Below are 12,500 nucleotides of genomic sequence, written 5' to 3' on the forward strand. Positions count from 1 at the left end.
AAATGAGTTCCCTGTTCCCCCCTCTCTTCCCTTTAACAATCATCAAAATGAGTTCCCTGTTCCCCCCTCTCTTCCCTTTAACAGTCATCAAAATGAGTTCCCTGTTCCCCCCTCTCTTCTCTGTCAGGGTGAGCGTGGTGTCCCTGGTGTACCAGGAGACCTAGGGGAGAAAGGAGAGCCTGGTCTGGGCGTTGAAGGACCTCCTGTGAGTACATGGCACTGGAACATTTCTCATTTTTCTCTTGTTCATACTTTATTGGTCCGTTGACATTTTCACAAATTCATGTTTGCTTTTCAACCAATCCTCCAGAGAATCCCAGCAGTTGCAAGCCCATCTCTCTAACCTGTATCTTCCCAAAACTTTTCTATTGGACAACATTTCACACACCTTTTCAGTTCAGTCATCTCAGAATGGCTTGTGCACAGACTATATATGATTTATCCTGGTCACAATGAACTGATACAATAAAGACTACATTCATTGAACATTAATTCCCAGATTAGATTTAAAACATTGTGGACCTTCAGCATTACACACTACTTCACCATCTGTCTATCCTCCGTGAGGCTGATGCTGGTTTCAACTTCAAAAATGCCCGCTTGAGTTTTGCCCTTTGGTTTGTTAAATAGTGAAATTCAGGGTTGTTGGAAAGCAATGGATCAATGGAACATAGATCCCTTGTCTGTCTGTCTGTCTGTCTGTCTGTCTGTCTGTCTGTCTGTCTGTCTGTCTGTCTGTCTGTCTGTCTGTCTGTCTGTCTGTCTGTCTGTCTGTCTGTCTGTCTGTCTGTGTGTGTCTGTGTCTGTGTCTGTGTGGTGTGTGTGTGTGTGTGTGTGTGTGTGTGTGTGTGTGTGTGTGTGTGTGTGTGTGTGTGTGTGTGTGTGTGTGTGTGTGTGTGTGTGTGAGCTGAAGGGCTGGAGGGGTGTTGTTGTAAACAAGCTGTGTGATGTGTTCTTATAGGGCCCCATGGGACAGAGAGGAGAGAGAGGATTTGAGGTATGTGGAAGAATATCTCCTGTCCAGACACACACACACACACACACACACACACACACACACACACACACACACACACACACACACACACACACACACACACACACACACACACACACACACACACACACACATCCATCTGATTCCTGTGATATTAGAGTATGGAATAGCTACAGTACATACAGTACCTTCCAGTATTGTGCTCCTGGATGCTTAGATGAAACCTTAGTCTTCAGTCTAAAGGTTGAGGAGATCAACTCTGAAACAACTATTTAATTCCAATGATATTGTAGTTTATGCATTTAAAATTAATATGTCATATATTTTATAGGTTTAGGACTTGTGTTAGTCTCATCAGGACTGGTGTTAATCTCAACAGGGCTGGTGTTAGTCTCATCAGGACTGGTGTTAGTCTCATCAGGACTGGTGTTAGTCTCAACAGGACTGGTGTTAATCTCATCAGGACTGGTGTTAGTCTCATCAGGGCTGGTGTTAATCTCTACAGGACTGGTGTTAGTCTCAACAGGACTGGTGTTAATCTCAACAGGACTGGTGTTAGTCTCATCAGGACTGGTGTTAATCTCATCAGGGCTGGTGTTAGTCTCATCAGGACTGGTGTTAGTCTCATCAGGGCTGGTGTTAATCTCAACAGGACTGGTGTTAGTCTCAACAGGACTGGTGTTAGTCTCAACAGGACTTGTGTTAATCTCAATAGGACTGGTGTTAGTCTCAACAGGACTGGTGTTAATCTCATCAGGACTGGTGTTAGTCTCAACAGGACTGGTGATAATCTCAACAGGACTGGTGTTAGTCCCATCAGGACTGGTGATAATCTCAACAGGACTGGTGTTAATCTCAACAGGACTGGTGTTAGTCTCAACAGGACTGGTGTTAGTCTCAACAGGACTGGTGTTAATCTCATCAGGACTGGTGTTAGTCTCAACAGGACTGGTGTTAATCTCATCAGGACTGGTGTTAATCTCAACAGGACTGGTGTTAATCTCAACAGGACTGGTGTTAACTGGGTGTTTAGTCTCAACAGGACTGGTGTTAATCTCAACAGGACTGGTGTTAGTCTCAACAGGACTGGTGTTAGTCTCAACAGGACTGGTGTTAGTCCTCAACAGGACGGTGTTAGTCTCAACAGGACTGGTGTTAGTCTCATCAGGACTGGTGTTAGTCTCATCGGGGCTGGTGTTAGTCTCATCAGGACTGGTGTTATTCTCATCAGGACTGGTGTTAGTCTCATCAGGACTGGTGTTAGTCTCAACAGGACTGGTGTTAGTCTCATCAGGACTGGTGTTAGTCTCAACAGGACTGGTGTTAGTCTCATCAGGACTTGTGTTAGTCTCATCAGGACTGGTGTTAATCTCATCAGGACTGGTGTTAGTCTCATCAGGGCTGGTGTTAATCTCAACAGGACTGGTGTTAGTCTCAACAGGACTGGTGTTAGTCTCAACAGGACTGGTGTTAGTCTCATCAGGACTGGTGTTAGTCTCATCAGGACTGGTGTTAGTCTCATCAGGACTGGTGTTAGTCTCAACAGGACTGGTGTTAGTCTCAACAGGACTGGTGTTAGTCTCAACAGGACTGGTGTTAGTCTCATCAGGACTGGTGTTAGTCTCATCAGGACTGGTGTTAGTCTCATCAGGACTGGTGTTAGTCTCATCAGGACTTGTGTTAGTCTCATCAGGACTGGTGTTAATCTCATCAGGACGGGTGTTAGTCTCAACAGGACTGGTGTTAGTCTCAACAGGACTGGTGTTAATCTCATCAGGACTGGTGTTAGTCTCAACAGGACTGGTGTTAGTCTCAACAGGACTGGTGTTAGTCTCATCAGGACTGGTGTTAATCTCATCAGGACTGGTGTTAGTCTCAACAGGACTGGTGATAATCTCAACAGGACTGGTGTTAGTCCCATCAGGACTGGTGATAATCTCAACAGGACTGGTGTTAATCTCAACAGGACTGGTGTTAGTCTCAACAGGACTGGTGTTAATCTCAACAGGACTGGTGTTAGTCTCAACAGGACTGGTGTTAATCTCAACAGGACTGGTGTTAGTCTCAACAGGACTGGTGTTAATCTCAACAGGACTGGTGTTAGTCTCAACAGGACTGGTGTTAGTCTCATCAGGACTGGTGTTAGTCTCATCGGGGCTGGTGTTAGTCTCATCAGGACTGGTGTTAATCTCAACAGGACGGGTGTTAGTCTCATCAGGACTGGTGTTAGTCTCATCAGGACTGGTGTTAATCTCATCAGGACTGGTGTTAGTCTCATCAGGACTGGTGTTAGTCTCATCAGGACTGGTGTTAGTCTCATCAGGACTGGTGTTAATCTCATCAGGACGGGTGTTAGTCTCAACAGGACTGGTGTTAGTCTCATCAGGACTGGTGTTAGTCTCATCGGGGCTGGTGTTAGTCTCATCAGGACTGGTGTTAATCTCATCAGGACTGGTGTTAGTCTCAACAGGACTGGTGTTAGTCTCATCAGGACTGGTGTTAGTCTCATCAGGACTGGTGTTCATCAGGATGTGTTAGTCTCATCAGGACTGGTGTTATTCTCATCAGGACTGGTGTTAGTCTCATCAGGACTGGTGTTAGTCTCATCAGGACTGGTGTTAGTCTCAACAGGACTGGTGTTAGTCTCATCAGGACTGGTGTTAGTCTCATCAGGACTGGTGTTATTCTCATCAGGACTGGTGTTAGTCTCATCAGGACTGGTGTTATTCTCATCAGGACTGGTGTTAGTCTCATCAGGACTGGTGTTAGTCTCATCAGGACTGGTGTTAGTCTCAACAGGACTGGTGTTAGTCTCATCAGGGCTGGTGTTAGTCTCATCAGGACTGGTGTTAGTCTCATCAGGACTGGTGTTAGTCTCATCAGGACTTGTGTTAATCTCATCAGGACTGGTGTTAGTCTCAACAGGACTGGTGTTAGTCTCATCAGGACTGGTGTTAGTCTCATCAGGACTGGTGTTAGTCTCATCAGGACTGGTGTTAGTCTCATCAGGACTGGTGTTAGTCTCAACAGGACTGGTGTTAATCTCATCAGGACTGGTGTTAGTCTCAACAGGACTGGTGTTAGTCTCAACAGGACTGGTGTTAGTCTCATCAGGACTGGTGTTAGTCTCATCAGGACTGGTGTTAGTCTCATCAGGACTGGTGTTAGTCTCATCAGGACTTGTGTTAGTCTCATCAGGACTGGTGTTAGTCTCATCAGGACTGGTGTTAGTCTCATCAGGACTGGTGTTAGTCTCATCAGGGCTGGTGTTAGTCTCATCAGGACTTGTGTTAGTCTCAACAGGACTGGTGTTAATCTCAACAGGACTGGTGTTAATCTCAACAGGACTGGTGTTAGTCTCAACAGGACTGGTGTTAATCTCATCAGGACTGGTGTTAGTCTCAATAGGACTGGTGTTAGTCTCAACAGGACTGGTGTTAGTCTCATCAGGACTGGTGTTAGTCTCATCAGGACGGGTGTTAGTCTCATCAGGACTGGTGTTAGTCTCATCAGGACTGGTGTTAGTCTCAACAGGACTGGTGTTAGTCTCATCAGGACTGGTGTTAATCTCATCAGGACTGGTGTTAGTCTCAACAGGACTGGTGTTAGTCTCAACAGGACTGGTGTTAGTCTCATCAGGACTGGTGTTAGTCTCATCAGGACTGGTGTTAGTCTCATCAGGACTGGTGTTAGTCTCATCAGGACTGGTGTTATTCTCATCAGGACTGGTGTTAGTCTCATCAGGACTGGTGTTAGTCTCATCAGGACTGGTGTTAGTCTCATCATAGATTTAGTTGCATGTCTTCTTCTTTGTGAGGGTTGAGGATATACTGTATATTCTGATCCCAGGTCAGCAATCCTAATCTGAGAGCCTTTTCAGATACGGGCCCTGATCTCATTAGTGTGTTATGGGGGTTGTCTTATCTCCTAGGGCCCTCGTGGACCCTCCGGATTCTCAGGCCCTGCTGGGACCCCGGGGAGAGAGGTGAGTGGGATCAAGACCTTCCTTCCTCTCTTCCTCCCTTACTCATTCATCTCCTTCACTCCCCCTGTCCTCCTCTCTCTGCAGGAATGGAGACACAGTGATATTTTACATCTGGAGATAAAAAGAGAAACTAACATTCGGAGGGAAAATGTTGTGTTTCCTTTCTGTCTTCTATTCCTTTTCCTCACATCTTTTCTCCACTCCTCCACTCTTTCTCTCCTCTTCTCCTCCTCTCCTCCCCTCTTCCTCTCCTCCACTCTTCCTCTCTTCCTCTCATCCACTCCTTCTCTCTTCCTCTCCTCCACTCTTCCTCTCCTCTGCTCTTCTTCTCCTCCACTCCTCCACTCTTCCTCTCCTCCTCTCCTCTGTTCCTCCTCTCTTCCCGTCCTCCACTCTTCCTCTCCTCCACTCTTCTTCTCCTCCACTCTTCCTCTCCTCCCCTCCTCCGCTCTTCCTCTCCTCCACTCTTCTTCTCCTCCACTCTTCCTCTCCTCCCCTCCTCCACTCTTCCTCTCCTCCACTCCTCCGCTCCTCCACTCTTCCTCTCCTCCTCTCCTCCACTCTTCCTCTCCTCCACTCCTCCAAATCAAAACAAATCAAATGTATTTATATAGTCCTTCTTACATCAGCTGATATATCAAAGTGCTGTACAGAAACCCAGCCTAAAACCCCAAACAGCAAGCAATGCAGGTGTAGAAGCACTCTTCCTCTCCTCCTCTCATCTGCTCCTCCACTCTTCCTCTAATCCACCCTTCCTCTCATCCACTCTTCCTCTCCTCCTGTCCTCCTCTCTTCCCCTCCTCCACTCTTCCACTCTTTGTCTCCTCCACTCTTCCTCTCCACTCTTCCTCTCCTCCTCTCCTCCTCTCCTCCTGTCCTCCTCTCCTCCGTTCCTCCACTCTTCCTCTCCTCCACTCTGCCTCTCCTCCACTCTTCCTCTCCTCCTCTCCTCCTCTCCTCCACTCCACTCTTCTTCTCCTCCACTCTTCCCCTCCTCCACTCCTCCTCTCCTCCTGTCCTCCTCTCCTCTGTTCCTCCACTCTTCATCTCCTCCACTCTTCCTCTCCTCCACTCTTCCTCTCCTCATCTCCTCCTCTCCTCCACTCCACTCTTCTTCTCCTCCCCTCTTCCCCTCCTCCACTCCTCCTCTCCTCCTGTCCTCCTCTCCTCCGTTCCTCCACTCTTCCTCTCCTCCTCTCCTCCTCTCCTCCTCTCCTCCACTCTTCCCCTCCTCCACTCTTCCTCTCCTCCTCTCTTCCTCTCCTCCACTCTTCTTCTCCTCTACGGTCTGCAGATAAAAAGAGAAACTAACATTCTGATGAAAGATGTGTTTCCTTTATGTCTGCATGAGCAAGTAGCAACCGTTTCTGGACACATCAGAAACACACACACAGCACCCCATTAGGATGACTGTCAAAGCGTGGGCCAAGGGTGTGCAGCGCTGTGTGTTTCCCCTGGTCTCATAGCTGGTGACATCATTATTTCTCTCATTTAAAGGGATCCCCTGGTCGAGAAGGTCCCCCAGGTCCTCCTGGCCCCCCGGGTCAACCAGTAAGTTAACCGCTCATCTCGTTCTAATCTCTCAGAGATATACTGTGGAGGTGCTAAGCCTGTACCATGTTTAGCTTAAATGCCTCAAAACCACAGAAAGACAACTATTTTACAGGAAACTGAAATCACAGGAGAAGATTTGGTTACACTGTACTTGAAGGGGTTATGTATAAGCATTCATACCACCATAAAACCAGTCATGGCAACTTTGAGTGTTTCAGTGTCATTCATAAGATTTCAAGCTTCGAGTGATGCTGAGATAATTATGAGAGGTTCATTCAACTGTGATCTGACTGAAAAACATCACAAAAATATTCATTGACATTTCTTTACATCTATAGTCATTATACAAAATGTCTGATGATAATTTGTCTTTCCAACAGACTGCCTTGCCAATTGTGGGAGATATGAGCTCTTTACTCAAGGTACTGGACTGTTTCATTTATTACCGTTGTGTCCTGTGATTATTCCCATCAATTATTATTCCAACATTATTCAGTGTGGGACATAAATCATACATACTTTTTTCATTGACAAGATTCATGGAAGATATTTTTTTAACACCTTGAAGTGCCAACATGTAGATCCACATTGACTGAGGGTGTAGAAACAGGTAATCATTTAGCCTGCTTTAATTGCATCAGTTACTGTGATTGCACCCACAGTGGTGTATTTCACAGTTTAAGACCTCACAGTTGTAATCCAAAAACAAACTTTTTACCAGTACTAAACCTATTAGGGTGATGTTACGGTATTATTAACAGAAGCTCAGGAGCGCCTCCATCAGGCAGAGGTGGTGAACTGCAGCTAGAAATTCAAGAAATTGGAAATCCACTATGGAAATGCACTATTATATTCAACAGGAATCCTTGATATGTCCATAGAAGAATGCTGTTGTTCAATACATCCCTCCTGGAGTACACAGGGCCTGTGTCCAAAATGGTACCCTATTCCCTACACTGTGAACTACTTTTGACCAGAGAGCTACAGCTGGGCTCTTGTCAACAGCAGTCCACTATATAGGGAATAGGGCTCTGGTCTATAGTATTGAACTATATAGGGAATAGGGCTCTAGTCAACAGTAGTGCACTATATAGGGAATATGTATCTGGTTAACAGTAGTGCACTATATAGGGAATAGGGCTCTTGTCAACAGTAGTGCACTATATAGGGAATAGGGCTTTCTGTTGTCAGTTGTTTGTTCTCACGGCAACCTTGTTGCTATGTCTTTAAGGGACAATACTTTTCTACTTTTCCATCTATCTCTCCAACACTCCCACGCCTTGTTGATGTATGCTGCTGAGAGAGAGAGAGAGAGAGAGAGAGAGAAGAGAGAGAGAGAGAGAGAGAGAGAGAGAGAGAGAGAGAGAGAGAGAGAGAGAGAGAGAGAGAGAGAGAGAGAGAGAGAGAGAGAGAGAGAGAGAGAGAGATTTTTTATTCTACCAGACCAAAGAAAGGAAGCCCAGTTAAATTAATAAAGTTTCCAAGCTTTTAGCTGTTCAAAGCAGATTGACATTTATTGTCATGAATCTTGTCCTGGAGGCAGAACTGAGCGATTTCCACTAGTTTGGCCAACTGCAAAGTCAAACTTGGCTATGTTGTAAAATCTCATTTAAACAAACATTGGCTTTTTGGTCTTAGTTTAGGTTTAGCAGTATGGTTAAGATTAAGGTTAGATGTAAAATCTGATTGTATGACTTTGTGGCTGTGCTAGCTAGTGACCACTCTGCAGAGCTGTCTCCAGAACAAGATTCATGACAAAAAAAACGCTAACCTGCCTGTTTAAAGGCCTTTTTTACAATGTGCTGCTGGCTTGACTCTGCGTCATCCAACTTGATGAGCTGAATGACAACCCTCCCTAAGAATAGCTTTTCTCAGTTTCTTCACTTTAATTGACAGAGTTTGGTCACTTTACAGCAGATGGTATTTGCTATTTCACACTGAAAGGAGCACTTAACTGAATTGGACCTTTTAATTTCAAGACACTTCAAGTCTCTTTCAGAAAAAAAGATTTGTACTTACATAAAATTACAGAAAATATCTTCCCACTGTTCTTCTCTGATGAGTCTAAATGGCAGTGACACTAGGGGTCGTATAGCCTTCATGCTGTATAAACAGAATTGATATCCATCTACAGCTGAATGGTTGGAGGTGGAACGTATTCAACAACCTGTGTGTTCTTCAGTGGAGGCTGCTGAGGGGAGGACAGCAAGTAATAACGGCTGGAACGGCATCAAACACATGGAAACCATTCCGCTCCAGTCGTTACCACGAGCCCGTCCTCCCTAATTCAGGTCCCACCAACCTCCTGTGGTGTTCTTCTACTGTATGTACACTGAGTGGACAAAACATTAGGAACACCTGCTCTTTTCAGGTGAATCCAGGTGAAAGTTATGATCCCTTATTGATGCCACTTGTTAAATCCACTTCAATCAGTGTAGATGAAGTGGAGGAGACAGGTTAAAGAAGGATTTTTAAGCCTTAAGACAATTGAGACATGGATTGTGTATGTGTGCCATTCAGAGGTTGAATGGGCAAGACAAAATATTTAATTGCCTTTGAGGTCCCAGGTGCACCGGTTTGTTTCAAGAACTGCAACACTGCTGGGTTTTTCATTCTCAACAGTTTCCTGTATGTATCAAGAATGGTCCACCACCCAAAGGACATCCACCCAACTTGACAAAACTGTTGGAAGCATTGGAGTCAACATGTGCCAGCATCCCTGTGGAACGCTTTCGACACCTTATAGAGTCCATGCCCCAACGAATTGAGGCTGTTCTGATTGCAAAGGGGGAGGTGCAACTCAATATTAGGAGGATGTCCTCAATGTTTTGTACACTCAGTGTATAATCATAGCATTGTTCTATGAACTAAGTGCCTCTGGGTAACTGATACAGTTTAACCTAATTATCTTCAGCAGAGTACAGAATGTCTGCTGCTGTAGGGAAAGTACACTTCAACAACTCCACAGTGCACGAGTACAGAGTGTATCTCTCCAGAGCAGGTCCCTTTGAGATGTTCCAGGTTCATAATTAGGTGTGATATTATACCTTTCCAAGACAAGGCTGATTTCCCAGACAGGACTGATTTCCAAGACAAGACTGGTTTCCAAGACAAGGCTGATTTCCCAGACAGGACTAATTTCCCAGACAGGGCTGATTTCCCAGACAGGACTGATTTCCCAGACAGGGCTGATTTCCCAGACAGGACTGATTTCCCAGACAGGGCTGATTTCCCAGACAGGGCTGATTTCCCAGACAGGACTGATTTCCCAGACAGGGCTGATTTCCCAGACAGGACTGATTTCCCAGACCGGACTGATTTCCCAGACAGGACTGATTTCCCAGACAGGGCTGATTTCCCAGACAGGACTGATTTCCCAGACAGGGCTGATTTCCCAGACAGGACTGATTTCCCAGACAGGGCTGATTTCCCAGACCGGACTGATTTCCCAGACAGGGCTGATTTCGCAAACACAGACTAAGACTAACTATTTGAATGTAAATAAGTGTTACCTGAACTGGATGGGAGACTGTGATATTTCAAATGATCCCCCAAATGTCACAGTCAGTTAGAGAGTGGGTGGGAAACATGACAATGTCTGGTTCTCAGTCTGCTCACATTAACTTCCATGTTGTGGAAAGAGAGAACATTAAGACATCCCCCCCTGCTCTTCGACCCAGGGGAGATGGAATACAAACAAAAGGAGCACTGCATTTCCCTGCTGTGACTCAGTGAGATGACAGATATCTGGTCTGTATGACCATACCTCTTCCCCCCCCCCCGCTGTGTGTTGGCAGAATGCCTGCACTGTGTGCCAGACCAGAGTGCCAGGTCTGCCTGGGCAGAAGGGCGAGAAGGGAACCTATGGAGCGACAGGAGTCCAAGGCATGGTGGGAGAAAAGGTGAGTGTCTGATTATCTTTACTGTGTGTGTGTGGGTGTGTATGTGTGTGTGTCTGCCTGCACAGAAGGGTGAGAATGGAACCCTTGGGGACAGGTTGTGTGGGGGGGGTTTGTGTGTGTGTGCCTTTCTCTATGCAAGCGTTCTTGCGTGCGTTGATTTGCGTGTGTGTGTGTGTGTGTGTCCATTCTAAACAGGGGGATCCAGGAGTGCGAGGACCTCTCGGTAATCCTGGGAAAGAAGGTCCAAAGGTAGGAAACAACGTGTCATCCTGATTATAATGGATGTGTTCTAAATGGCAGCCTATTTCCTATTATAATGGATGTGTTCTAAATGGCAGCCTATTTCCTATTATATTGCATGTGTTCTAAATGGCAGCCTATTCCCTACATAGTGCACTATAACCTTTGGTGAAAAGTAGTGCCCTGTGTAAAGGATTAGGAGGCCATTTGGGACACAGTATACAGAATTACTTTCCACCTTACAAATACTCCATTCACTCCATTCATTGCAAATCTCAGCATGCCAAAGTGAATTAGAGCAGATAATAGGTGTAAAAGTATTAAGACTGGTGCATAACATCGCTGGGGACTACACTTCTTCTTCAGGTTATTATTCAACATGGTTGTATCCGTTGTTGCTATTGATTTTCAGTTGAATTTTTTTCAGAATACTTCCTACGAATAAATACCCTCTTTATAATGCATTATGAGGGCATTTATAATGCCTTATAAACAATGCATAATATGCTATAATGTACGACATAGGCTCTCGTAGTTGTTCATATTTCTTTTCATCAGAGAGATTTAGGAAGATTCAGACACCAATCGTTGAACCAAAGATTCAAACATTTACAATGTTAGTCCAGCACATTCGTATCATCAGAGCTGCTGGCTGCAGACGTGGTTGCCATGGATACACAGCAGTGTCCTGTATTAGTAAAATTACCCAAGCAGTCGCTTCTAATTGGCTCTATTAGAAACAAGAAGTCAAAGTGAAATGTATGACCACCAGTCATGCCACTGGTTTGACACTATTAGAAGGGTTTGGAGAGGACAGACGGTACATTATGATGGTAGATGTGTCTTATTTCACAAGCAAACACATTAACAAAAGGTTTATACAGAATTAAACTTGATTTACTGCTGTTGTTACTGTTTACTCATTCACTGATGTTGTTTGCTGTTCTAGGGGATGAAAGGAGAGAGAGGATTCCCTGGGCCTAGTGGAGACAAAGGAGACGAGGTGGGTTTCAGACCTGTCCTGGGGCCAATACATGAATCATATACTGTACTTTAACATGCTTGAGTGTGCTTGAAAGTACACTACATCAAATCAAATCAAATCTGGAACCGGTGCACCTGGCACCAACGATCATACCACGCTCAAAGTCGCTTAGGTCACTAGTTTTACCCTTTGTAACGTTCAGTCGATCAGTAACTGAATGCCTCAATGCCTCAATGCCTGCTTTCTATAGCGAGCCACGGCCACGTGACTCATCTTGCCCCATGTATAACAGAATCAATGGAATTGTCCCGAAAATGCAAACGAGGTTAACTCTCCTCTTGTCCTTCTTGTAAACCTACCAGTTAGGCTATCATACGCTAACTATTACACAGGAAGTGACAATGATTGGTCTCTGGTGTTTCTTGTCTTTCTCAGGGCTCTGCTGGAGTTCCAGGCATTCTGGGTGCAACAGGCCGTACTGGAGACCCTGTAAGCAAAACTAATCATCAATCGCATTAAATCATCTTTCACATCTATTCATCCCTAGTTGTAATGCATGTGTAGTACTGTGTAGTACTGTGTAGTACTGTGTTGCTGATACAAGAACAATCACCGAGAACACCATACTCATTGTTTGGTCCCTATTTTCTCTCATCCAGTTTCCATATTTAGTTTGTGACCCAGTTAATTGATGTACTTTGTTTCCATATTTAGTTTGTGTCCCAGTTAATTGATGTCCTTTGTTTCTATATTTAGTTTGTGTCCCAGTTAATTGATGTCCTTTGTTTCTATATTTAGTTTGTGTCCCAGTTAATTGATGTCCTTTGTTTCCATATT

At 45.0% G+C, this 12,500-nt stretch overlaps 1 pseudogene; it reads left to right on the forward strand.

The window, feature by feature from the left end:
- The first annotated feature begins 127 nt into the window (after window positions 1–127).
- LOC120038936 overlaps window positions 128–12,500 on the forward strand; it is a 34,169-nt pseudogene continuing 21,796 nt past the window's right edge.

Source organism: Salvelinus namaycush, unplaced genomic scaffold (genome assembly GCF_016432855.1).
Source record: "Salvelinus namaycush isolate Seneca unplaced genomic scaffold, SaNama_1.0 Scaffold2432, whole genome shotgun sequence".
NCBI classification, from domain to species: domain Eukaryota; kingdom Metazoa; phylum Chordata; class Actinopteri; order Salmoniformes; family Salmonidae; genus Salvelinus; species Salvelinus namaycush.